Raw genomic sequence first — 27,546 nt, forward strand, 5'->3', positions numbered from 1 at the left:
ATGCCCTCCAACATTTATCCAATGAAAATAGGGATGTCCCATTCCATAATGATGATAATTTTACTATTTATACCTCACACGTCTTACTGGGTTGCCCCAGCCACTCTGGGCAGCTTCCAACATATATAAAGACATAATAAAATATTAAATGTTAAACAAAAACAGCCTTACCTTTACAGGATTGCCTTCAGACGGCTAACGGGTCGGATTACTCCATACCCTCCAACATTTCGCCAGTGAAAATTTAGGGACATCCTAAGGAAAAGTGGGGCATTCCGGGATGAAATCAGAAACTGGGGTGGCTTCTCTAAATCAGGGACGTCCCTGGAAAATAGGAACACTTGGAGGGTCTGGGAAATTCTGGCCCAGGGTTGTGTCTAGGCCTCTTTGGGGCTCTTTAGTTGAATGACTATGAAGGGAGAGAATCTTGCTGCCAGAATACAGTGAACCTACCAAGAAGTTAAATTGTGGAATGGATTTGGGGAGCGTCTCCTGCTGGTCAAACCAAACTGCAGTTGAAAATAGCTAGGAGGCACCATGTCTCGTGGATTTCAGGATGGTGAAGCCACTGTATGCCCTTTCTGTAAACTGTGTTGCTTGCAGTAAGTATTGGCTGATCACTTTATTTTAATCCCTTGCACTGTCACAGATTATGCTTACTGGGGCATATTTCCTATTTTTCTTCAACAGTTTGAGAGCATCCTTGTGTTTGAGCAAGCAGGGAGGCAGCTGTTAACTTTGTATGCCCTTAGGAGTTTAGCTAGTAGTACACTTCTTTGTAAAAAAGAAAAGAAAACAAAAAGCAATGTACTGCAAAGATTAGCACTGTTTATGTAGAATAAATAAAAAACTGGTCGCTTCATCCCATATGCTCTAAGCAGGGGGCAGCCAAAGTCATTTTGCTACCCTGAGCAGCTGTACGGCTTGTTACATATATTTGCAATGCCACAGATAAGCTCTGAATCAAAACTTTTTGGTCGCTTTGTGCTTTGTTGGCACCTTTAAACATATTGCCGTCCCAAGCAATTGCTTGGGTTACTTCAACCAGCTGGGCCTGGTTCTAAGGCAGCAATACAGTGGTGCCTTGGGTTACATACGCTTCAGGTTACATACGCTTCAGGTTACAGATTCCACTAACCCAGAAATAGTGCTTCAGGTTAAGAACTTTGCTTCAGGATGAGAATAGAAATTGTGCTCCGGCGGCGCAGTAGCAGCAGGAGGCCCCATTGGCTAAAATGGTGCTTCAGGTTAAGAACAGTTTCAGGTTAAGAACGGACCTCCAGAATGAATTAAGTACTTAACCCGAGGTACCACTGTATATGCATGTCTCCTTTTTCCAGCAAGTCTAACTGAACTGAATGAAAGTCTTAAGTAGAAGGCTATGCAAAATTGGTGGTTGTTGGTTTTCGTTCCTACCTTCTAATTGCTCATATTACAGTTCAGGTTAAACAAACAGAGGAATGGAAGGCACCTACATATCTCTCCCTCTTCCCCAGTATGGTTGAAAAAGTGAGATTTAAATTACTATTCTTCTTAACAAATAACATTTCTTGTCTTTGTGGTAACAGAACAAAGCCACATGAAATGGCAAGGCTGTGTGCCGAAAGTAGGGTTGCCATAGTTCCAAAAGTGAAAATCCAGACACAAAAGTTAATGAGCTTTTCTCTCTTTTTTGGCAAATTTGTTTAGCTTTTTCTGCAAAATCTCATACAAGAGAAATGTTTTAAAGCTATTTTTTAAGGAAAATTGCCAAAACCAATCAACACTTCTGATATGGACTGCCATATGCCCAAGTATTCCTAGACATTTTATCTGATTTTTGAAAAATCTGCCCAGACGCCATTTTTGATGATCCTGGCTATGTCCGGGAAATTCCAGATGTATGGCAGCCCTAGTAAAGCAAGAGGAACTCGGAGCATGCATCGGAGTGGGTTACAATAACCAACTTATTCATTTGTTCCCTGAAAAACTGCAGAGGCTATGCATCTAGCGAAAGCATGTGACAGTCCTTTCAGTACAATAATGCACCCAATGAGATGGGTTGCATTTTGGGATGGCCACACACACACAAAATAAGTCCCGGTATCACAGTGCATGCTGTTTTTGTACATGACCAGAGTTTTATGGAAGGAGGCAGCCAAAATTGTGACTCCCCTCCCTGTAGTTTCAAGTGGTACACCAAGGAATTTAGCATCGTTTTTGCTGAATCATATGGCTGAGAGACCAAGGAAAAGCTGGTTTAGAGTCAGGTGAGGTAGGTGGCCAGAAGGATTGCGAAGTCAGTGTCTCTACTCCTGGCAGCTTACAATCTCAGGGCTCCTATTGAATATTGCCTTGAATCCGAGGCTGTCCTCTCCCAGAGGTGAGTCCCTTCTTGTGAGTACCAACTTTCTTTGCCAAACCCACATCCCACTTTTGGCTCTGTTTTAATGTAGTTATGAAACAGAGAGGTGAATGTCCTTCTGGAGATGTTGACATTCAGAAAGCAAGGAGGGGGAGAAAAAGGCAACATTGCAAACTGCCCATAATATGTACGAAAAAATAGAAAAAAATCAGTGTTGTGGAAAGCAGAGTCTAAATGTGATTTTTAGTGGCAGGAGGGTTGCATATTCCTTAGTTTTTGGTGCTCTCTTGACTTTGCCACTTGGTCAAGAAACATTTCTCGCCATTCCCTGAATTGATGGAGCTCCTTTGACAACCAAGCCTTTAGAGTCACGGGCCAGTCCTGTGGAACATCCTGCCATTAGAGATCCAGCAGGCACCTTCGGTGCCAACATTTAAATGCTTGCTGGAAACTTTTCTGCCAGACCTATGCAGGCAATTAAGAGTGCATCATCCACAAATGGCCTACTGGTGCTTGTTTTTAATTCCTTTGGTTTTAACTTGCTTTTAACTTTTTATGGTTTTGCTGTATGGTTTTTTGTTTTTGTATTGTTGTAAACCGCTGTGATATATTTTTATGATACAGCATTATAGAAATATTTTTGTACCTAAATAATTAAACTACTGTTGACTACTCAAGTTTATGTAGCTCAGTGAGAACTGACAAGGATAAGACACTCATTCTATTTTTCCTGTTCCTGCACAGGGCTGTGTGAAGTTAAGGATAGGCCAGTGCAAGGCCATAAATAGTGATGCTGCACCAGAACTCAGATTTCCTTTGAAAACATCCTGTCTTTCTGCTCTCATGGCCCAACATATCACTGCCCACCACCTTCAATCGTCTCTCACTTTGACCTTCTCCTTTCGTATAACTCCACTCTTTTTCAACTGCTGTTCTTTGTGCCTCACACTTTCTCCCACAACATCTCTCTTCCTAAGCTCAGAAGTAAGCCCACTTCTTCTGTGAAACGTTTAGTCTTGATGCGAAGAGGTTGTAGTGGAGAACAGGTGGGAAGACAAAGGGATAATCATCTCATCTCATCTCATCTCACCTGTGATTCTCACTGCAAGTTGCTTCCTATGCTAACATGAGCATCGTAAGGCAAACACAGGGCTGGGAGCAATACATTGTATCCCAACTCTAGAGCAGACCAAGTGAAATTAATGGGCCAAAGCTAGCAATGTGTTTCCTTTGTAATGTGTGCTTGCCTCCTTAGTCCTCCTCCTAAACGAAATCTAAGGACACAACAACTGCACTTATTCACATTCATCCCTTGACTTTGTGGGAAATTCTAGTCAAACATGACTAGCAATTTTAGGGCTAGTTAATCCATTAAGGGATTAAGATCATAGATCTGTACTCCCAGACTCAGCTACAAGTCACAGCCCCTCACCTCCTGGGAGGAATGAACTTAAGTTTCCTCCTTTGTTCTCTTTCACCATGTGAACTCACCAAGATAGGACTCGACTGATCTTCCTCGCCACAAGCTCAGCCTGCATGCCTAGAGTTATTCCATTGCATTACATAACGAAAGGGAATATGCAGTTTATCAGATGATTTATTGTTGATACAGTTCTGCAAAGATACCATAATGAATGTAGAGTTGACTGTGAATGCATGCTGTGCTTATTACACACAACCCATAGCATAGCTTTAATTTTGCATAATCCCTGACTTGTAACTATCTCTCATCTCTTCCAATAATATTTTGCTTCAGAATCACTGTTTATTAATATGAAAACTATGTATTTAATTGGTAAAAATGCCAACAAAACATTTATCGGATAAAGAAAACTGCTAATAGTAGATAGGAGTACTTTTTCTGACTATCAGATGGTGATTTATTAGTAAAATAAAAAGCCAAGGTTTGTTTATAATTATCAATTCAAATTAAATATATTTATATATTAGCAAGCTACCTCAATAACAGGCAACATCCAGCAATTTCTGTTCTCATCCTGACGGAAAGTTCTTAACCTGAGGTACTATTTCTGGGTTAGTGGAGTCTGTAACCTGAAGCGTATGTAACCCGAGGTACCACTGTAGAAGCCAACTGGAGTAGCAGTTGAATCCTACTTCAACATTAGTGATGAAGCAGCATTGCTCACCACTTCTGAGGGCAGGGACGGGGCTAAAGGGCAGGTCACATGGCACACCCATAGCTCTGTCCTCCCACACATCCACCACCACCATGTGTCTCTCCCCATCCACTGCCTGAGGCAGTCACTTCATATTGCCTAACAGTAGGGCTGGACCTGCCTGTATTACTGGAATTCACATTGCAGTCCCCTTCAGAAAAAAACTATTACGCTATTAGAAAATCAGGTCTTCTTTTTCACTCTAGTGCGGTTAATGAAAAAGTTCAACATGCTGTCATTTCTTAGAATGATGATCTTCTGAAAGTAAAGGCTTAGAGATTAATCTTGACAAAGCTTAATCAGTACAAGATTCAGGAGAATTACGTCTGTTTCTTTCCTGTGGTCTTTTCCTCTTAAGGTGTAATGCAAGGTTTTACACAGCCAGCCTTTAGGGTTGCATTTCTTTACAGCGGCGAGTTTTATTGTGCCATGTGCACAGTGGCAGCAAGATGGGAGGGGGAAGGAAAACAAGTCATGAATTTGCAAGGAATAAAATCCAAGGAGAAATTGACTGAAATATCCTCTGAAAGTATTTAGCACATAAGGCTTGCCCATTAGTAAAATGTTTATTGATTAATGGACCTTTCCTGACTTTCACTGTAGGAAAGGTCGAGCATTTCTCAGCTCACCATTGTTGTCTGAACACTCAGCAGCCTCTCAGAAACACTGGTTGTCATTAAAAAGTACAGTATTTATTTAGCCATCTTGGCAAATATGTATATTAACTTCAGTGTCATTTAAAGGCAATAAATAAGCACATAGTCAGCATGCTTAGTGGTGCTTGTTTTATGAGCCCATGAATCAAATACTGGATAAAAGTGTTTGCAGGAAGTAAATATCTAGAATAAAGGCTGATGCATTCATTTGTTCTGATCATAGAGGTTTCCGGGTAAGAGGAAAAAGTCTTTCAGAGGTAGTTGCTGCTCAAAATTTAGTCTGCTATCTATGATCAGACGACCATGTTAAAGGAGATCAGTTGTTTTGTGTTCTTAGAATTCTGCAGAACAATTCTGTGCATGTTCACTCATAAGTCCCACTGTGGTGATTACTTCCAAATATGTTTGAATACAGACTGCAATCTTGGGTTTGTACTGATTGAGGAATCAGAAAATCAACAATAGCAGGCAAGGCACCCTCAGAGACAATTTGCCCACCATTTCCAATCATCAGCCAGAGAGCGCTTCTTGAAGATAAGGATTGTGAACAATTGAAGTAGATGAGACCTTGCATATGTCTAAACCAAGTCATATATCCTTGGGCCAGCTAGAAACAAAGCTTTCCCCAACCTGCTGGGTTCTAGATATCTTGGGCTAAAACTCCTGGCAGCCCTAGTCAGTACAGCCCTGTTAACTGGGACTTAGGAGAGCTGCCTAAAATATCTGGAAGACATCAGGTTGGGGAAATCCATTCTACAGTTTCAAATACCAAAGCAAACTCAGTTTTTATTCTAATGGTGGAAATGATTTAGTACTTTGAGAAACCCAAAGATGGATTTGGGGTAAGTGCATGCTGTCTCTGTGCTTTTAAGTAGCCATAGAAGTGAAAACAAATAAGACACAATTTAATGTGAGAACAAGATCCAAACTTTGGTTTTACAACTTCATTGGTGGATGGATCTATAGATGTGAACTGCAAACACTTTCTTTTTATCACTGGCAGTTGCACACTCATTGGCTTTATTCATAAAGCCGCAGGGCTGAAAATATGGAATGTTTCAGGACAGAAGTGTTACCCTCTCCCTCTCTCATAATTCTGTAGAACTCATGGACATCCAGTGAAGTTGAATGTTGGAAGATTTAGGACAGGAAAAGAAAGCACTTCTTCATGCAGCGCATAGTTGAACTATGGAACTTGCTTCCACATGAGACAATGATGGCCAGCGACCTGGAAGGCTTTAAAAGAGGATTAGACAAATTCATGGAGGAGAGGGCTATCAGGAGAGCCAGTGTGGTGTAGTGGTTAAGAGCGGTGGACTCATAATCTGGTGAACCGGGTTCGCTTCCCTGCTCCTCCACATGCAGCTGCTGGGTGACCTTGGGCCAGTCACACTTCTTTGAAATCGCTCAGCCCCACTCACCTCACAGAGTGTTTGTTGTGGGGGAGGAAGGGAAAGGAGAATGTTAGGCGCTTTGAGACTCCTTCGGGTAGTGAGAAAGCGGGATATCAAATCCAAACTCTTCTTCATCAATGGCTGGTAGCCATAATAGCTGTGTTCTGCCTCCACAGTTGGAGGCAGTAATTCTCCTGAATATTAGTTTCTGGAAACCACAGGAGGGGAGAGTGCTTTTGTGCTCAAATCCTGCTTGCAGGTTTCCCACAGATATCTGCTTGGCCACCATGAGAACAGAATGCTTGACTAGATAGGCCATTGGCCTGATCCAGCAGCCCCTTCTTATGTTCTTATCTGCTAAACAGACAGGAGCAAGAAACTGTGTGTCACGGTTCTTAAATTCCAGTTCAGCAAATTCCTATCACTATGGAGCGTACGAGTCAGAATCCCGTTGATTGCTTGGTTTCTTTTCCAACCTGCCTTTATTTACTTTATCAAATTTACAACAACAACAAAAAAAAAAAAGGAAAAGGAAAAAACCCCACAAAACCTTCTCTGTGCAAATGCTTGAAACTGGTGTATTTCTGCAAAATCAGTAATAACACCAAGTAACATCACCCATCTAGAAATGATACCAGATGAGGATAGAAACAAGCCACAGACATTGCAAAGGTAGTGGTAGACCCGCACCCAGGGTATATTTAGAAATATTTCTGTAAAAGTTCTGCTTAAGAGCAGAAATACCCTTATACTTGGTCGCAGAAAACTAACAGTGGTAAGTTCCAGAATACTATATTTTTCGTTAGAACTTTCAAGGCACAAGGTGGAAGGGTGTGTGTGTTCACCTTCTGTGAACAGGCTTCTTCTACTAAGAATCTAGTGCAATATGAATTACTATCTCTGACCTGAATAACTCAGAGGTGTGGAATAGGCTGGTTATCCTGCTGCCTCTTGAAGATTCGTAAAGCAGGGAAACCACTAGGGACCTACTAAAATAATATCCAAATATTTGGCTGAATGATTCAGTGTGCATGCCTCATACACACATAGAGGCTGGTGCTGATTTCCTCAACATTTTTCGCAAAATATCCCTAAATGCTAGACTACTGAAAAAAAAGGCAATTGTTTTGCAAATATTGGAGTCATCCCTTAGCGCCCTGCCAGGGTGCACCTTAAATGTCACACCCAGTCCTGGCCAATGTTAGAGAGAAGCTATCAGTCTGAATGGGCCATTGGTTGTGTCCCACTGCAGATGCTCTTCATGTGTGGCTGTAATGTCTCAGATGGTGTGGAAGGATTTTGATGTTTAATAATGCAGGGGAAAGCAATGTATGTGCATAGGGCAACGTGCAGCACAAGCTGCTATCGGATGGAAGTGGCAGCTGGATGGGTTACACACCAGAGAGTTAGGTTGCCCTTCTGCTTACCAGCTCAGACAAACTGGAATTGTAAATATTTCATGCAATGTGGGACAAGGGCAGAATGTTCCAGTTTATTAACTGTGGAGTGACATGCCTGCCATGCTGAATCCTGAACATTTTGGCTTTTACTGCAAGAGAACATGCTTTTTTCTTTAAGCTCATATTTGTGGCATTTTCTCATATTGATTTTTTTTTTAAAAAAAATGTTTGCTTATAGGAGTTTTAGTGGAGGAAAGGAATAAATTTGTTCCAAGTGTGCTAGCAAATCTGTAGGTGGTTTTCTCCCTTCCCTGCCCTGGTGACTTCCAACAACTTTTCTGTTATTTGTTTCCTACCAAAGCAACTTGATAGAATACATGTGAGCGACCTTGCTGTGCTTATATTGCTGCTCAACATTTCCCCCAAAGTATACCATTTTATTCAAATGCCTGACCGCTAAATTAATAATAAACTACACCTATATTTCTTTTTTTTTATTACTTTGAGAGTTTCTGGTCAATATCTTTACATTTTAATACCCCTGCCAAAAATAGGATTAAATATGGCTTCAATTAATTTTAGGGATTAATAATAACCCTAACTTGACCATTGCAACTGATTTAAGAAATGTTCACATTCTGTTTTACATGTCTGAAGAGCCAAAGATGAAAGTAGGAACAGAAAAGGGATGTGACTTTGCAAAGTCCTTTCAGCAATCTGTTATAATCTTCCAGTATACAGTATATTTGCAACCCATGGAGATTTGGTATCCATGGAGATACCCAAATTTAAGTGGCATATCCATTCAAGGTATAGGTTACTTTGCTGCTGCAAAGGACCAAGTAGGTATTATCAGAGAGACAGTGCTACTACCAGTCTCTTGTTGTTATTATCTATTCCTCCTTGTGACATCTAACAACACCCGAGTGATATGAGATGTAACATCATTGCGCTGGGCATCTCCCTGACCCTTCTTCCACCAGCTAGCCCAATACAGGTTGTTTGTATTAGAAGCTGAAGAAGAAAGTGGGGAGGGAGAAAGAAATATCTTGGCCCTAATGCAATTCCTGTACTACTGCAGATCCAGAGGTCAGCTGCAAAGTGATTGAATCAACATGCCACCCTACATTATCAGTCAGCCATCAGTCAATTTGAGTTTATGCGGTCTACAGACAATAAATACAGTATTGGGTTATCAAAAACCAAAGCACAGCAGAATAATATCCATGCACAGATATTGTGCCTTTTAAAATAAGAGGTCAACAGAACACAAGAACAAGCAGAAACAGTTTTTAAAAATACACACAATATTGACTCTTGATAACTCATTGTCACTTTAATAACTGTGGTCTAGTTTTGATGGCTACAAGTGAGGAATTTGGCTATATTTTCTTGAAATCTCAGAGTTGTAGTTTTCCATTGAAACTGAAACAAGGAATTCATCCAAGTTCACCAAGTGTAGAGAAAGTACTGGGGCTGTAAATTGGGGTCTTACATCCTTATAAAACATACAGTATAGGAGAATATGGACTGATATTTAGACAGGCCAATTGTTGTTCTGTGCTGCATAGAACAGGTCTTCATACATGATGGCACATAAGAATTAGGTTTTAGGCATCATCTTTTGGTTCTCTAGCACCAAGCAGGAATTGTGGGAGATGCTGTTAATTTATTATTATTATTTTCAAAAAAAAATATAAAGTGGCTTTGGAGAATATCACCTGAACATGACAATATGTGCATATTTTTGTCACTGTCTGCTGGGCATATGTGGGCTCAGTTCAAATTATGTGTGGCTTGCAAAGATCAGGGCATCTAGTCACCAGAAAGGCTTTATGCAGATGCACCTCTAGACCAACAAATTCCAGTTCAAGGAATGAAAAGATCTGATTGCAGGAAGCAAGCGGAGCATTTCAGCGTTGAGTCTTTTTGCCGCCCTCCAGAGAGTTGAAAGTAGCATTGGTGTTGCTATATATTCCCTCCTTGATCTTCTCAGCTAAACAATATTTTGCAGTGCTTCAAAAACGTACAAAATCTTTTTGAACAGAGGAAACAGTGGAACAAAAGAATCAAGTGTGTGCAGCATGGGTAATGATGTCCACCTCACACCACTTTTAGCTGTCTGCACAACTAAAGCCTGCCTCCAGGGTCCAGGCTTTGTGATGCTAAAGATCTGGGTTCAGTTTCCCACTATAACATAATGTAACCCCTTTGCCTTTAAAAAGAGCGAGAGCGAGAGCACAGCAATACAACATAGGTTAACCTCTAATACAAACGTGCAACTTTCCCAAAAGCCAGCGACCTTTCTCCTGTCGTGATTTGCAGAATATGGAATGCTGAAGTTCCCATTATAATTCAAAAGAAGAAAACGCACAGAAGCATATGTAGATATGTGGAGCTTGGCCCAATTAGTTTCAAAAGCTGAGCAAGCGGGGGAGACACAAATAGCTGTGGGAAATGTAGATGGTAACAGGCAAGAGAAGATTGCCTGCAGAATCTTGATTCTAAAACAATAAATTAAAGCAGCCAAAATCAACTTGCACCTCAACTTCAGTGATAGGGAGCTAGGAATATGGTGTGCAGGCGTCGGGGGTGGGTTGTCTGGGCAGCTCACACACTATTTCTTATTGACAGGGAAGAAAAAATCCAAAAGGGAAAAAAACCACACTAATTAATCATTCCTTTCCTTAACCTTTACTATAAACTTATTGGTCTGACATTTGGATCCCAATGCGCAATGTTGATTTGCATAGAATACATTTAATATGAAGAAGGTTGACCATTAACTAGACAGAAGATATTACTTCTGTCCCTTAGGTTTAGGGACCTTGGGGATTGCTTTGAACATTTTCGCATGTGCCTCTAAACAGCACGTCTGAGCCTCTGTTGCAGTTTTTGTGCCACGCAGGATAGAATGTGGAAGTGGCAGCGCAGGTACGTTTTAGCCCATTGCAAGGTTAACGTTCATATTATAGATTGATTTAAGCACAAACCAGTGTAAGGTTCGTGTTTGAAAGCACTCTTGTTGGTATTTATATTGTGCCAATAAAACTCAGGTTGCTTTACAGTGGGGGGTGGAGGAGAATAAGGAAAGCAGATGGGTCCCTTACTCGAGGGAAATGACATAAGTTTATAACGCTTTGCGGATTCGTGGGATTTTTTTTTTTTGAAAATGTAATAGGGAAAAGGTTGAACAGTAAGAAACATGAAATAGCATCCACAAGAACAGCTTGATGTTCTTCACTTCTCTTGATTTCTAACTGGGAATTATAATAGGTCTCTTATTCCAGTGTATCTGGAGCATCGTAAGAGCACATCCACGGTCTTCCATGGGCTGGATTACTGCAATGCGCTCTTTGTGGAGCTGCCCTTGAAGTTGGTCTAGAAACTGCAACTAGTGCAAAATGCTCACGGGGCACAATATCATGGCCATGTTACGCCACTGCTAAAAGAATTGAACTCACTGCCAATTAGGTACTGAGCTAAGTTCAATGTTCTGGTTCTGATGTATAACAACCTATATAGCTTGGGAATGGGATAACTGAAATATGGTCTCACCACTTGCATACACTGTGTTCTGCAGGAGTGGGCCTCCTGCAAATACATCTTATTGGGTGGTCCACACAAAAAAGGAATCGGGCTTTCAGTGTTGAGACACATACCATTTGCAATTACCCATCAAACATTAGACAAGCACTGTATCAGTTGTATTTTTGGCACATACTTAAATTCTGCCTCTTCCAGCAAGCCTTTAGGAAGCAGAGGTCTTTCCCAGTCCGCATCTGTATTGGAATTGTTTTTAGATGTTCTAATTGTTTTATCCCTTGTGGGTCTGCCACTCTGAGTTGCTTTGGGAGGAAAGGGCAGGATATAAATTTAATGATAATATATAAGGATAAGGATACAATCTAGTCTCTTGCCCTTCTGCAAGGCATATTGGAGTAATCACAAGACCTATCTGTAAACCCTGAGATAGAATGCCTGCATTTGAATGGCCCAGAAAATGTTGTGCCTTCATTTTAGAACTGCTCTTTGAGCAAGAACCACAAGTGGGAGAAGTTCCAGCCCAGTTGTTCCCACAGTCTAATCCTGCACCTTATTGCTCTGTCCCCAAGGTAGGCTTCCTGTACCAGCTGTATAGGGTTCCATAAGCACCAGTGATTATGGTTGCTAATCCTCATGCATGTATACCTCAGATGATCAAACTGGCTGCCCAGGAGTTAGTATAATCACTTCAACCCACTGACAATATTTTTATGGTATTGAGGTTATGTCTTTTACAGTTCACAGTAAATACACTGTACCTACCATGTTAAACTTTTTTTATTTACCATTCTCCTGAAGACAGTAAATACCGTATTTTTCGCACCATAGGGCACACCGGACCATAGGGCGCACCTAGTTTTTAGACGGGGAAATCAATTAAAAAAATATTCCCCCCCCCAGCCCCAAAGAGCAGCGTACAGGCTGCGCACAACCTCTCCCTGCCGGAGGGGTTGCGCGCAGCTATAGCACAAGCCAAGGCAGCGAGCGGGATGGATCCCGCTGGCTGCTTTGGCTTCCTCTTTAGCCACGCGCAATCTCTCCCTACCGGGAGAGGCTGCGTGGAGCTAAAGAAGCCATAGCCCGGTGCAGCCTCTCCCTGCTGGAGGGGTTGCGCGCGGCTATGGAACAAGACTGTATTTGCTCCATAGGATGCACACACATTTTCCCTCAATTTTTGGAGGGGAAAAACTGCGTCCAATGGAGCGAAAAATACGGTAAATTAATCAGCTCACCTGCCCTTCAACCCATGGCAGGTTCCTGAACCTGCCCTTATTAATTAATTAATTAACTAACTAATTAATTATACCCCTCCTATCCAGCTGGGTTTCCCCAGCCACTCTGGGCGGCTCCCAACAGATTAAAAATAGAATAAAACATCAAATATTAAAAACTTCCCTAAACAGGGCTGCTGTCAGATGTCCCTGCTGTCAGATGTCCCAGTCAAAAGTATACAATTTCACTTCATCAAGGGACTTAAGGGACTTCTGGCATCTGTGTGTTCGGGGCCTGGTGAAGTGTTACAGGAAATAGTTTCAACCCTACATGTAGTCCTTAGAATGTTGTTTTAGCTTCCTATACTTCCCTGCTGCTGCTGAATTCATCACTTGGAACTGGGATGCTGGCTGTTGCAGACACATTTCTTCAGAGGTGCATATGGGTCTACTTTGACAAGAGCCAAAGATAGACCCCAGAGCGGAAAATTCAGGCAATTAGTCTGCAGTGTATTTGAGCATTAGAAGTCACACTTCTTGTAGAATCTGCTTTTAATGTGTGACTGAATAAAGGAAGGATATCCAAAGAAGTCAAACGTTAACGAAGACAAAGGAAGCCTAGCCCACCTTTTTTTATCAGCATTTATCAGCAGGCATGCATCAATGCATCCCATTCTCTGAGTGAAATTTGCAGATGGGCTTGTGCTTTATAACAGCTCATGACCTGAGTCCCTCAAAAGGGGAAGAATTGGGCTGGATACACTGTTCACCATTGTCTGCTCCCTGCTACGTGGGCTGTTCTTGTACCCCTGTTACACACAATAAAAGTCATTTGACAGCAGGCTTCAGTATAAGCCTTGCTTTTAGCCAAAGTCCTCTCCAAACAGCAAACTCAAGGCTAGATCATTATAAAAGACAATTTTTAATCCTAGGAACTAGGACTGCTTGGCATTCAGTGAGAAAGATAATGCCATTTAACCAGTAATTACATGTCAAGTCTCATCCAATGACCGGATTATTTAAAAAGCATCTACCAGAGAACTGGATACAGCAGAAGACACTTAGCCTAGCTATTAGTAAGAATGCTCCACTTTTAGTGGCATTGATTTCTTTACTCGTCTTGGTTTCAGTCCTGACTTCCATTATTTACTAAGGGCTGCTTTCTTCTTCCATGGAGTAATGCAGATAGACCTGGGATATTCTTCCCTTCCAGGCTTGCATCAGATGGTGGGTAATTTTCCCTCATCATGTTTTAATCCATGTGTTTCAGTTTCCAGTCTACCTTAAGGTCCAGCCACACTTTCCCTTAAGTCTGTACGTCATTGCACAGTTTTCAGTTTGGTTCATGGCTGGGTGATTAATTTGTGATTTTTGCCTCAGATTTTACTTGAGAAGAGACTCCTGAAACTCCATATTTTCCCATTCATTCTTCCCATAATCAGTAGTCCTCTTTTTGTGTTGTATCCACCTTCAGCTTTGCCCACCTATGGCAGAGAATCAGAAAACCAGAAAACTGAGGATCTGGGACCCTTCCAATACGTATTATTAAAGACAACAACAAACCTGTAGTTATTGAGCCATTGTGATATATGATTGAGCTCCCATCTGGAAGTACGCTCACTCTGATGGGACAAAAATCCAGCAAACCACCCCCCAGTATTTCACAGAACACTAGAGAGTGACCCGTCTTTACTCCATGGGCATTCTGCCTTTACCTACTGCAGAAGACACTTTTACACTTGCTGCATATCATATTTCATTTATTCTGTGATACCCTGGCCTGGCCTGCTTTCTGAAACTAAGCCATAATCTTTCTATTTCTTATGTTCAAAGGTGAGGCCCAGTTCTTACGGAGCCGAAACAACACATAACTAACTGCTGGTGGTGGCGGCAGTTGTGTGGAAAACCAGGAGTGGGAGGGCAATGGAATGGAGTGTTCTGGAATTGGGCCTGGCTGCACTAAACAAGAACACTCAACACTTCAGCATTTCATTACAAGCCCCACTCATTCCCTCTTTATCTCATGTCCAGGCTGTGAATGTTGCTGCTTACAACCTGTACTGCCCATGAATACGGGGGAGATAACAGCAGGCTTTAGGGAAACTGCAGGTTTGCAGAACAAAACACACGCATGCATATATATATATATATATATATATATATATATATATATATATGCAGGTTTTGGTGTCCTCGGGTGTCTTCCCGTGTAAAAGTTGGGGTGTCTAGGCGACGTTTCGACGAGGTCTCACTCGTCATCTTCAGGCTGGTGCTTTCGGCTTCTTGTTACTGGAACAGAGCAGGATCTCAGTGTTTGAGTTCCTATAAATACTGTTGAGGGGGTGTGGTGTATAGCCTCCAATGTTCTGGGCAGAGAGGAAGTTCCCAGGCTAGTGTGCCTTTTCTTCTTTTGTTCCTTAATTACTTGAGGGATATCTTGAGTGATTTCTTGGGTGATATTCTGAGTACCACTTAGGTGGGTCATTAGGTGTGGATTAGTTGCTAAAGCCTTCGTGTCTTGACATCTTGAGCTTTGTGAAGAGTTTTTCTGAGAAGATGGCTGTACTGCACTTAGTTGTGCTCTGGCTTGGCTTCGTGTATAGGGGCGAGCTGTGGTTTTGTGTCCTGTGCCAGCCAGATCTGTGTAGGGATTGCAGGGGGGTGCAGCATCCGGAGGTGCCACCATGGTTTGGCTACTGGATGGTGTCTGTAATTTATCTGTGGAGAGGGTCTGGGTTTGGGTCTGGTGTGGTTGATTGGTGATGGCGTTCTGTGTGCCTCTGGATCTGGTGTCGGTTTTTGTGGGGAGGGCTAATTTCCAGATGTCTGGCAGGCGGGATGTGTCGTCACGCTTGTTCATGTTGTGAGGGTGTTTCTCTATCTCGATGGCTTCCATGATTATTCTCTTGTGGTGATGTTCCATGTTAAAGAGCAATTTGGAATCTGCAAAATTAATTTCGTGTCCTGTTTCTTTCATGTGTTGGAAAAGAGAGGAAGTTTTTTCTTCTTTTTTGACGGCATTCTTGTGTTCTGCGATACGTGCATTTATTCGTCTGTTTGTTTGTCCAATGTACGTGGCTGGGCAGACTTTGCAGGGTATTTCATAGACCCCTTGGTTTTCCAACTGGATTTTATCCTTGGGGTTTCTGAGGATATTGGCTATTTTTTGGTTGGTGCAAAAGGCTGTTTTGATATTGTGTTTATGGAGGATTTTGCTAATTTTATCTGTAGTGCCCTTGATATAAGGAAGGAGGGCCATGCCATTGTTTTCTTCTGTGTCTTGGTTTTTGGGGGGTGTTTCTTTTTGGATTAGCTTCGTAACCCTGTTTTGCTGGTATCCATTGGCGATTAACACATTTGAGAGATTCTGTAACTCAGTTGTCAAGTGGTCTTTGTCAGCCAGGCGTTTGGTTCTGGAGATGAGAGTCTTGGCTACGGAGTTTATTTGTGCAGGGTGGTGGTGTGATTGTGCATGTAAGTAGCGGTTGGTGTGTGTTTTTTTCCGGTAGATAGTGTGTCCTAGGGAGCCATCAGGTTTTTTGTAGACTAGGACGTCAAGGAAGGGAAGTTGGTTGTTGGCTTCTATTTCCATAGTGAATTGTATTTTGGGGTGTAGGCTGTTGAGATGTGTGAGGAAGCTATCTAGTTTTTCCTTCCCGTGTGGCCAAATTACAAAGGTGTCGTCAACATATCTGAGCCACAGTTTGGGTTTGTGTTCTGACTTGTCTAAAGCATTGGTTTCAAAGTGTTCCATGTACAGGTTTGCGATGACCGGTGAGAGGGGTGATCCCATAGGTGCTCCTTCTATCTGTTTGTATCTTTGTCCATTGTGGATGAAGTACGTGTTGGTTAGGCAGTGGTTGGTTAGGTCCAGGATGTATTCGGGGGGATTGTATTTGTTTTAATAAAGAAGCAAAACCTACATCCCAATGACCTACTTGTGAGCTTCGATGTTGTATCTCTCTTCACACAAGTGCCCATTAATGAAGCCTTGACAGCCATTCAAAACAATGTAGGTCATTGGGATGTAGGTTTTGCTTCTTTATTAAAACAAATACAATCCCCCCGAATACATCCTGGACCTAACCAACCACTGCCTAACCAACACGTACTTCATCCACAATGGACAAAGATACAAACAGATAGAAGGAGCACCTATGGGATCACCCCTCTCACCGGTCATCGCAAACCTGTACATGGAACACTTTGAAACCAATGCTTTAGACAAGTCAGAACACAAACCCAAACTGTGGCTCAGATATGTTGACGACACCTTTGTAATTTGGCCACACGGGAAGGAAAAACTAGATAGCTTCCTCACACATCTCAACAGCCTACACCCCAAAATACAATTCACTATGGAAATAGAAGCCAACAACCAACTTCCCTTCCTTGACGTCCTAGTCTACAAAAAACCTGATGGCTCCCTAGGACACACTATCTACCGGAAAAAAACACACACCAACCGCTACTTACATGCACAATCACACCACCACCCTGCACAAATAAACTCCGTAGCCAAGACTCTCATCTCCAGAACCAAACGCCTGGCTGACAAAGACCACTTGACAACTGAGTTACAGAATCTCTCAAATGTGTTAATCGCCAATGGATACCAGCAAAACAGGGTTACGAAGCTAATCCAAAAAGAAACACCCCCCAAAAACCAAGACACAGAAGAAAACAATGGCATGGCCCTCCTTCCTTATATCAAGGGCACTACAGATAAAATTAGCAAAATCCTCCATAAACACAATATCAAAACAGCCTTTTGCACCAACCAAAAAATAGCCAATATCCTCAGAAACCCCAAGGATAAAATCCAGTTGGAAAACCAAGGGGTCTATGAAATACCCTGCAAAGTCTGCCCAGCCACGTACATTGGACAAACAAACAGACGAATAAATGCACGTATCGCAGAACACAAGAATGCCGTCAAAAAAGAAGAAAAAACTTCCTCTCTTTTCCAACACATGAAAGAAACAGGACACGAAATTAATTTTGCAGATTCCAAATTGCTCTTTAACATGGAACATCACCACAAGAGAATAATCATGGAAGCCATCGAGATAGAGAAACACCCTCACAACATGAACAAGCGTGACGACACATCCCGCCTGCCAGACATCTGGAAATTAGCCCTCCCCACAAAAACCGACACCAGATCCAGAGGCACACAGAACGCCATCACCAATCAACCACACCAGACCCAAACCCAGACCCTCTCCACAGATAAATTACAGACACCATCCAGTAGCCAAACCATGGTGGCACCTCCGGATGCTGCACCCCCCTGCAATCCCTACACAGATCTGGCTGGCACAGGACACAAAACCACAGCTCGCCCCTATACACGAAGCCAAGCCAGAGCACAACTAAGTGCAGTACAGCCATCTTCTCAGAAAAACTCTTCACAAAGCTCAAGATGTCAAGACACGAAGGCTTTAGCAACTAATCCACACCTAATGACCCACCTAAGTGGTACTCAGAATATCACCCAAGAAATCACTCAAGATATCCCTCAAGTAATTAAGGAACAAAAGAAGAAAAGGCACACTAGCCTGGGAACTTCCTCTCTGCCCAGAACATTGGAGGCTATACACCACACCCCCTCAACAGTATTTATAGGAACTCAAACACTGAGATCCTGCTCTGTTCCAGTAACAAGAAGCCGAAAGCACCAGCCTGAAGATGACGAGTGAGACCTCGTCGAAACGTCGCCTAGACACCCCAACTTTTACACGGGAAGACACCCGAGGACACCAAAACCTGCATTCCTGTACCCGTGAAAATCTACGAAAGCATATATATATATATATATATATAATCTCCACTAAAGAGTGAGAGCCAAAAAGAGCTCACTGAGCATGCTTTGTAGCTGCAGAATGCTAAATGTTTTAGGAGTGGGAGAAACAGAAAATGGGGAAGTGTAGTGGAATTAAGAATCCCCAAGGAAGGTGTAGGTGGTAACCATGGATGTGCAGCAAAAAAAAATTTGCAAGTCCCTCACCTGTATTGTAAAATGTTAAAGTTTCTATTGGATCTGAATACATTTATCAGTTAATGAATATCCGCAACCTGAACACATGAGTTCGCTCCCCAGTATAACTATAATTGTAAGTAAAAATGGTATTTATACAGGCTAGGGTTGACGTATAATTCCAGCATGGGCTGCCATATGTCTGGATTTTTCTGGACATTTCAGCAATTTCTGCCCGGATGCTGTGGCCAACGACCAAATTGCGGCCATGTCTGGGAAATTCTGGATGTATGGCAACCCAAAAACAGGCCTACTTGTGTCAGAATGTGGCTAGGGGTGTATATTGCAAATGTGCATTTTAACACACATCCCATGGAAAGTCATGAAGTATTGTGGATGGACAACATCCACATTCAGATGTAAATATGGTGCCCCTCTGCTTTTTGCCTGCTGTTTCTGATCCAGCAAGTCAGGGGTCACCAACCTAAGGCCCGGGGGCCGGATGCAGCCCAATCGCCTTCTCAATCCAGTCCATGGACAGTCCAGGAATCAGCGTGTTTTTACATGAGTAGAATGTGTGCTTTTATTTAAAATGCATCTCTGAGTTATTTGTGGGACATAGGAATTTGTTCATTTTCCCCCACCCCCAAATATAGTCCAGCTTACCACATGGTCTGAGGGACGGTGGACCAGCCCCCGATGAAAAAGCTTGCTGACCCCTGCAGCAAGTGATACATGAGGCATGGGTCTCCTTGCTTGGATTGGGATTGTTGCGATGTTAATAAGTGGTTAGTTGAGTTGGAAGGACCCCCTTGGTTTCAAGCACTTGCTGAAATCTCTCCCAGGGGGCTCTTGCAGGCTCCTACGCAGTGTTACTTAAGAGTTTCATATGATGCGTCGTTCGATATTGCTATTGTTTAGACCCTGTCATCTTAGAATATTTTAATTGATTGCAAGGTTGTGCTTCATGCTACTACTCTGTGTTTCATGTTATGATTCTATGAAGGAGGATAGTTGTTTAAACAAATCTGCAATTGCATATGTATTACGGGGTTGTTGTTGTTTTCCCTTTGCTTTTTGTCTGCATGGGATTATTGCACATGATATCTCTGGCTGTTGTCTTCATAGGATTCTTGTTTCTGCTTCTTAAAACTTTGATGGCTGCATTCCCCCCCCCCCTCAGTTGTTTGTTCTTTCTCCTTGGTCACTAGTTCCGCAATATCCTTTGCAGCTTATTTACCATGTATGCCATTTATTCCTGGAGGCTGCTGAAGGATCTTTAAATCACACACGGTGTGTTTTGATTCCAGGGAGCCGGGTTGTCGATGTGGGAGAGATGGATCTGCTGAAAGAGGCAGCAGCTGTTGGCCTCGGGGTACACACTGAGCTAAACTGGCAGGGGAGAATTGGATGCACATAGGTGACAAGACTGAGTCCTGGTTTGCATCTTCTTGTATTAAGGATTTGTTTGAAGATCTCCCCCTTTCCCTCCCCCATGCGTTTCAGGCTGGAAAGTTTCCTTCTTTTCTCTGCAGGGGTGTTTTCTGCCCTAGCTACTGCCTCAAATGCAGCCTCCCACCAACCTTATCCCTGCAGGGTTCCTATTAATCAGGCTCTTTTCCTCCAACATCAGTTGAAATATTCTCCTGGATGATCAGTTACAAGATATGTGACAAAGGTGCGGTGTCCTTCTCCATTTGCTGGAAACAAAAGAGGTCCTGATAAAATTAAAGGAAATGGATGTGGAATGACCTTGGTGGGGGGTGCGGGGGAGGGGAGAAGAGTTGCTGGTCCTGCCCCTCTTTTTGAAGCTAGAGAGAAGCAGAAATGTCACTCAAAAGCCCTTGGTCTCCCTGCTGATGAATAACTGGAGAAGGTGTGCGGTCCTTGCGGCAATGAGCGTGGCGTGAGCACCTGCGCATAATGGGCATTTCTGGCACTGCAGAACCACCCCACTGAGCTGACACAAACGGAGCACTTTTCATCAGAAATTAGGAGCATTCGGAAGCATTTATCCAGCAGAGCAATTATAATTTAAAAAAAATAGGACTACTGCAGAACTAGGCTTTTAGGCACAATGCATAATCAACATGTGGAGAATGCCGCCTTGGAAGGTCTTATTAGGCAAAAATGAAGATTTTTATTTTATTTTATTTTTTTTAAATCATTTTATTATAGGGTACCTAATTTTTTAAAAAAAATTAAATCATTTGATGCAGTAGCAGTGGTAGGTTAGCTGTCCCTTCTTAAAAGAAAATACAGTATTACTCTGGAAATCATAGAAGATATAATCAAGTTTTGCGTAAAGAACCCTGGTATATATAATAGAATAACATGTAGAATGTACACAGCTAAGAGTCTATGGCACCCCTTACACTTCGATATACTGTAGTCTGGATGCAAGGCTTTCCTGTCATTTCCCTCCATGCATCAGCCAACGGACATAAGTAATGGCACTACTCTACTCTGCCTTGGTCAGACCCCACATAGAGTCCTGTGTCTAATTCTGGAGACCACAGTTTAAGGATGTTGACAAGCTGGAATATGAGTAGAGGAGTTCAACCGAAATAATCAAGGGTCTGGAAGCCAAGCCTTATGGGGAACTGTTGAGGGAGTTGGGTATGTTTAGCCTGATAAAGAGCAGACAGAGAGGAGATATGATAGCCATCTTCAAATATCTCAAGGGCTGTCACGTGGAAGATGGAGCAAATTCGTTTTCTGCCTCTCCAGAGGGTAGGACCTAAACCAGTGGATTCAAATTACAGAAAAGGAGATTTCAGCTAAACATTAGGAAGAACTTTCTGATAATAAGAGCTGTTCAACACTGGAATAGACTACCTCAGAAGGTGGTAGACTCTCCTTTTAAGAGCAGAAGTTGAATGGCCACCTGTCAGAGATCTCTCATCCACTAATTGAAACCACTGCACGTTCAAGGAAACATCTGAATAGAACCTACATAAATGCGACAGTACACACTCCGGAGAATCCTGTTTGTTGCAGAAATACAGCTGCACTTACATAGACTCCGTTCATAACATCTGCGAAATCTGTGGAGGACGGAAACAGGTCTAGCAGGCAAAATTTCTGCTCCCTTTATGCATTTTCTCTGTACATCCCACTCCACGTGAACAAGGCTCCTATGAGGCTAGTTAGGCTAAGACAGTAGTTTACCCAGGAGCACCCAGTGAGCATCATAGCTGAACAGAGATTTGAATGTAAAATTCCACATCAAAACATAGCATTCTAGCCACTGCTACACCAGCTTTTTGGAAACATACAGTAGGTGCAGGGGAGCATATGCGCTGCCGGGGTGCAAAGATCTACCCAGCACCCCAAAGTCTGACAAGCGCCGCCGTTGTGAATGACAAGCGCCGCCGCTGGGGCAGCGCATGTTTGGTAAATGAGCGCACAAAGTCGAAAGTCTTTTAGTGAAACAGTAGGTATACATTTCGGTAATACCTAGGTATATATGTATTTTGTTTTTCTAGCTTGATCAAAATTATTATTTCATAACAGGTAGATAGTTAAGAGCTTAGGCGGCTTCAGCAGCAGGCGCCCGGCGCCCCCCAGAATTCAGCGCCCGGGTGCCCCACACCCCTTGCACCCCTGGATAAAGACAGCCCTGCATAGGTGCATGTGGAAACTCACTCAAGAGTTGGAAATCCCTGGGCTTCTTTTTTAGGATTTGACTTACTGTGAATAATGTGCTACTCAAGGAAACAGCTATTTTCCAATTTATCTTTGTGCGAGTTGATTAAATTGCTAACATCAGTATTAGTATGTATGGAAGAATGTGACTGAGAAAGTTTGTGTTGGAAGCAGAAAATTGGGAAATGAATTATTTCTCTTCTCTTTTTTGAAACACCAGCTGTAATTATTTTGAGAGTGCTGTGAGCCTCCACATTTAGGGAACATGTTAAAGGCTTATTACTTCTTTGCTTGGATTGCATTGCTGGGTAATTTCCCACGAGGCAATGTCCATTATAGCTAATTATAGCTACCACACATGTTTGAGTATGCCATGAGTAAGTGCAGCTAGTGTGTGACTTACTTTTTGTTTGAGAACTATCAGGAGTCTAAACTTATTGTGGGACAAGCTTTCAGTTTCGTAAACTAAGCCCACTTTATTAAGTGCTATTAAGGTGCACAAGGGTCGGTGGGAAGTTTGTGAACCATTGGGCCAAATTGCCATAAGTGCAGAAGTTAGTAGAAATTTCTGACACATTTCCAAGCTAAATGATCCATCATACCAGCATTTGGAGGGTGATATCTAGTTGCGGTGTCTCTGTTCACACAAATGAGACTTACGTTTCTACCACAACCCCTGGTCTGCCACAGAACATTGGGGGAGCAAGTTGGGGTGCAGGGAGAAGGAAAGGGAATCTTGTCACCTTCACGGGTAGAATACTGGATCTTGTTCAGTCTATTTATTATTTTAGCATTGCTCAGTAGTGGGAGTGCTGCTCCCAATCTTCTCTGAGTGACCCCTGCCTTTGAACAGATTGTGTATAGTTCCCAGGTAGTCTCCCATTCAAGAAACTTACATGGCTTTACCTGCTTGATTTAAGCCAGGTGTGGAGAACCTTTTTGGCCCTCCAGAAGTTCTTGAACTACAACCTCCATCACCCCCGGCCATTGGCCATGCAGTTGATGGGAGCTGTCATTCTGAACAACAGAGCACCAGTTTGTGCCTTCAGCCTGTTCTCTGTGTTAGCATTATTTATACTGCTGTGCTGTGTTTCACAGACATCTTCCTTAAAGAAGCCTTGTTGCTCTCATCCCTGTTTCCACAGGTGACCTGGAGCTGATAATTAGCCGAGGCCAACCTGAGGCCATGGCTATTGTTACTCAAGTGTCAGTATTGCATGTCCAAGGTCAATGCTGTTCGGGGGCTCTCTATACTAGCTTTCATGACTGAATCTGAACTGGATTTTTATTGCCAATGAGGAAAAACATACTTTCCATGTGTAGTTAAGAACAATAACTTTTTTAAAAAAGAGGATCCAATATTATAACACGGCCAGCACTGGGTGTGAGGAGCAACAGAAGAATTCACACTGTTAAACCTTCTCTGAGAAGCCACAATATGAGCATGCAATGAACCATAATTAATCTTGGATGGCTGCTAATTACCTGTAATATCTGATTAGTGAGAAAACTAAATTTAACTACAGTAATTACTGATGATTTTTGTTCTTGGGCACTGCTGGTACACAAATCTCTGTAGCCCCGGCTTGCTAATTTGTTGCTGGTGCTGTTTTCTGAAAGTTTCATTTCCCTTATTCAAAGGTTACTGAGGCTGAAGGACAAAATTAGAATAATGAATGTTTGTTTGTTTCTTACAGCAAGGAAACAAATAGTGTACAGGCATTTTGTAGACTCCAACAGTATGATACTGTCAGACAAACATAATATTTCCCAGCGTATTAGCATAGAAATAGCTTTGTTTTCCTATTACTGGCAATAGTTTTCCTTGCTCCTTCTATGTCTTTCAGCTGTCAGAAGGAAGGCAACAAGCCTTCACAGTGAATTGACCCCTATGGAAAGGTCTGACAAATAGGTCTTGAAATATGCACATAATGAAATCTTCTGAGCACACATATTTCAGCAGACCAAGGATTCTTAAAGGCGGGAGAAAGGAGCCCAATTGGCCATGTTCTGTGTGGAATGCAAGCACATACAAAGTGTAAGAGCATTGCTGTGTAGGAGGGCTGTTTGCAGGAAGCAGGTTACACACCTCAGTATTTGTTTTTCTGGTAGGATTGCTCCCCCCCCACACACTATTTTACAGTTGCTATCTCCTTGGCCTCATACAACAATCACTCTCAGTCCTGGGATCACACTCAGTGAAAACAGAGCACATGAGTTCCCATTTTATATTCTCTATAGTACTTGTTAAGTGTTAATGGGCAGAGCTGGCCCTGTCATTAGGCAGAGAGGTAGTAGCCTCAGGCATCTGATTTTGGAAAGGTAAAAAAAGGCAGCACATTGTTAGTATTTTAATTTGTAGTTGTGTTTTTACTGCCATGGAAGGAGAGAGGGGCTTGTGGGATTTTTTTTTTTGTCTGATGTGCAAAAATAACTTTCGACATTATGCATATTGACTGGGGGAGTGAGGCGTAATTTGTCCTTGTGCCTCGGGTAGCCCTTCTGATGGGCCATGGCTTTCAGAAAAATATTCCATATCTACAAGGCCCTGGAAAGCAAGCAACCCTTCCCCAAAAGCCAAATTTTAGTACATTTTTTAAAGAAAAACACACCCTATGCTTGCACAATTTCAAAGCCACTGCATCCTTTTTCTCAGGAGGAAAGTAGAATATTGTCTCTCCAAGATATCCTGGCTTACCTTGCAGAAGGAAAGGTATATGCAAATCCTGGATGAGAAGAAACCTGTTTCAGCCCAAGTGCCACATTCCATTCTGGTCAACTTCTCAAGGACCACATGCGAACAGTGGGTGGGGCCAGAACCCAAAGTGGGCGGAGCAACAAATATAATTTTTACCTTTGTACATGTCAGTAGTTTCACTTTCTCTCCTCCACCCAGACAAGCAAAAGCATTTCCATGCAACCAGGGCCAGTGTAGCCTGGGGGCTGTTCTGAAGACCAGATAGAGAGGCCTGGAAGAATCCCATTTGCCCTCCGCCCACCCCAGCCTCAGCCTCCCCAATGCTTAAACAAACCTTTGTTTTTTCACATGTGGTGCAAGAATGTTATTATAGTTTCAAAATCAGCTGTTTCTCAGTGACTGTGACTTCTTAGGAGGACAAAAGAAGATGGCCAGTTATTAACCCAACAGTGAAAGCCATCAGTGAGGCAAAAGACTCTTCCAGACACAGAGGGGGAAGACCCTGTCCTGAGCTCTGGTCGATTAGCAAAAAATAATCCCAAAGTTGGGAGGGGGAAGTTTCCAGAATTGCAGTGTAACCAACAGGAAAAAGTGTCCCTTTGCAAGCTGGAGGGAGTGCAGAGCCCCAGATGGGTCATCTGTTTTATGCTGTAGAGAGTCAGGCATGATGTTTGGGGTTCCTGGAATCTGAGGCTGCAGCAATGGCCGGAATAGGACCCTCTTGGGACGTGAATGTTCTGCATTCCCTCCATCTAGACTAAGGTTGTATATATGTTTACATAATACCGTATATCATAAAGACGCCATAGTCTCTTGCTGTGCCTCATTTCCAACAGAAACACAGACCCTGGATAAACGCCTGGAACCCTTGAAATCTCTCACTGTTGTGGAAATAGGGATGGTTTGTAACACTACGAATTAGCATTGCGCCCAGCCCAGTGTGAATTGCAAATCCTGCAAGAGATATTTCTCCTGGAGAGAACTAAGAGAAGAGGTACATATTTCCACATCAGGGGGAAGAAAAGATTTCATAGCATTTCTGTCACGGTGTTTAGCACAGCAGTCAGGTACAATAACAATGGCTTTGCTAGCCTGTAAACTAGTATTTGGCTCATGCTGCTTTTGTATCTCTAGGGTTCTACATGCTGAGCAGTAATGACAGCAAGTTTGTTCTCCCAGGGCAAAATTCTTTCTGGGGACAACTGAGTGTTTAGATGCTGAGATCAGAATAAACCCTTTGTCTTGCTTTCATTTTTTAACCCCCCCAAACCCACAAAATCCAGAAACACTTTAACAGGAAGGGTAAAATAATCTTGAAACTTCTGAAATTCCTCCATGTTGCAACAAAGTCATGAATGGAGTTTGGCACATCACACACGTTGCTGATGCAAGCTGGATGAGCAGTGATCTTCAAAGTGGAATTTGCTGAAGCTCAGGTGGTTCCATGGAACATCCTGTGGGTGGGTGTGCAGTTGTACTACTCTCACATTATTGTACACCACAACTGCAGGGCCTTCTGTTACCTCCGTGCTTTTATGGCTGCACAGTGGATCAAGGATCCTGATAGGACTGTCTTATCACTGGCATTTATAAATCACTCCGGAAGCCTCTTTTGACTGAACAGTGGGGATAAAAATGCTTTAATCTATCAATCAATCAATCAATCAATCACTTGTTTTCATGCTGATTCTATGGCCTATCTGTTTTGAGGTGGGGCACCATCATTTCATTGTACCTACACATTTTATGCATGTATATATGTAGTCGCTGTGTTGACTTTGGATGATTTGTAGCCAACAAATTTCTGGATCCTATTTTAGAGATAAATGGAATGTGGGTGTAGACCACTTAAAAGTTAAGGGGGCTTGTAAAAGCGCAACTGTTGCCCTCCTTCTGACAGCTTGCTTGGCTGGGTCTATGGAACTGGACGACTGATAGGTGAAATACCCCAGACTGTCAATATTAGTAGCATATTGCCACCCAGCTCTCCCCACAGGCAATTTAATAATGGTAATAACAATAATCAGACACTCTGCAACTGCAGTGTGTAATTAAACTGAAATAGCCTTTCATTTCTCCTGATAAGAGCAGTAGCAATAATATAATTCAACCCCCGCCCCCAATCTCATTAGGAAAAATGAATTCAAAAGAGAGGGTGTCATTTCCATTGATGTGGCAATTAGAAATCTGCCAGACATTTGGAAACTGCAATTGACGCCCAGCTATCCTTCATGGATATTCTTAATTGGTGTCACATAAATGTGGGGTGTTGGGGTTTGTGTGTGTCTTTCATAGTGGAAAGACTTTAGAATAGCAATTATCTCCACTGAACAGTAAGATCAGGTCTTCATACTTTGTGCCAGCCAGATATCAAGGGCAGCACACCAGCATTGCATTGTGACCTGCTTGACAACCTCCCACACCTTCTGCCTTTTGCAGTCCTTCAAAAACAGCAAATATTGGAACCCTTGATGGTGTATTTTTGGCTCATG

The 27,546-nt window shown here is 42.5% G+C and overlaps 1 protein-coding gene across 6 annotated transcripts in view; it reads left to right on the forward strand.

The window, feature by feature from the left end:
* Positions 1-27,546, forward strand: part of DPP6 (dipeptidyl peptidase like 6) — a 497,800-nt gene that overhangs the window by 270,435 nt on the left and 199,819 nt on the right. The window lies entirely within an intron of this gene.

Source organism: Podarcis liolepis, assembly GCF_965112155.1.
Source record: "Podarcis liolepis genome assembly, chromosome: 12".
Taxonomy (NCBI): domain Eukaryota; kingdom Metazoa; phylum Chordata; class Lepidosauria; order Squamata; family Lacertidae; genus Podarcis; species Podarcis liolepis.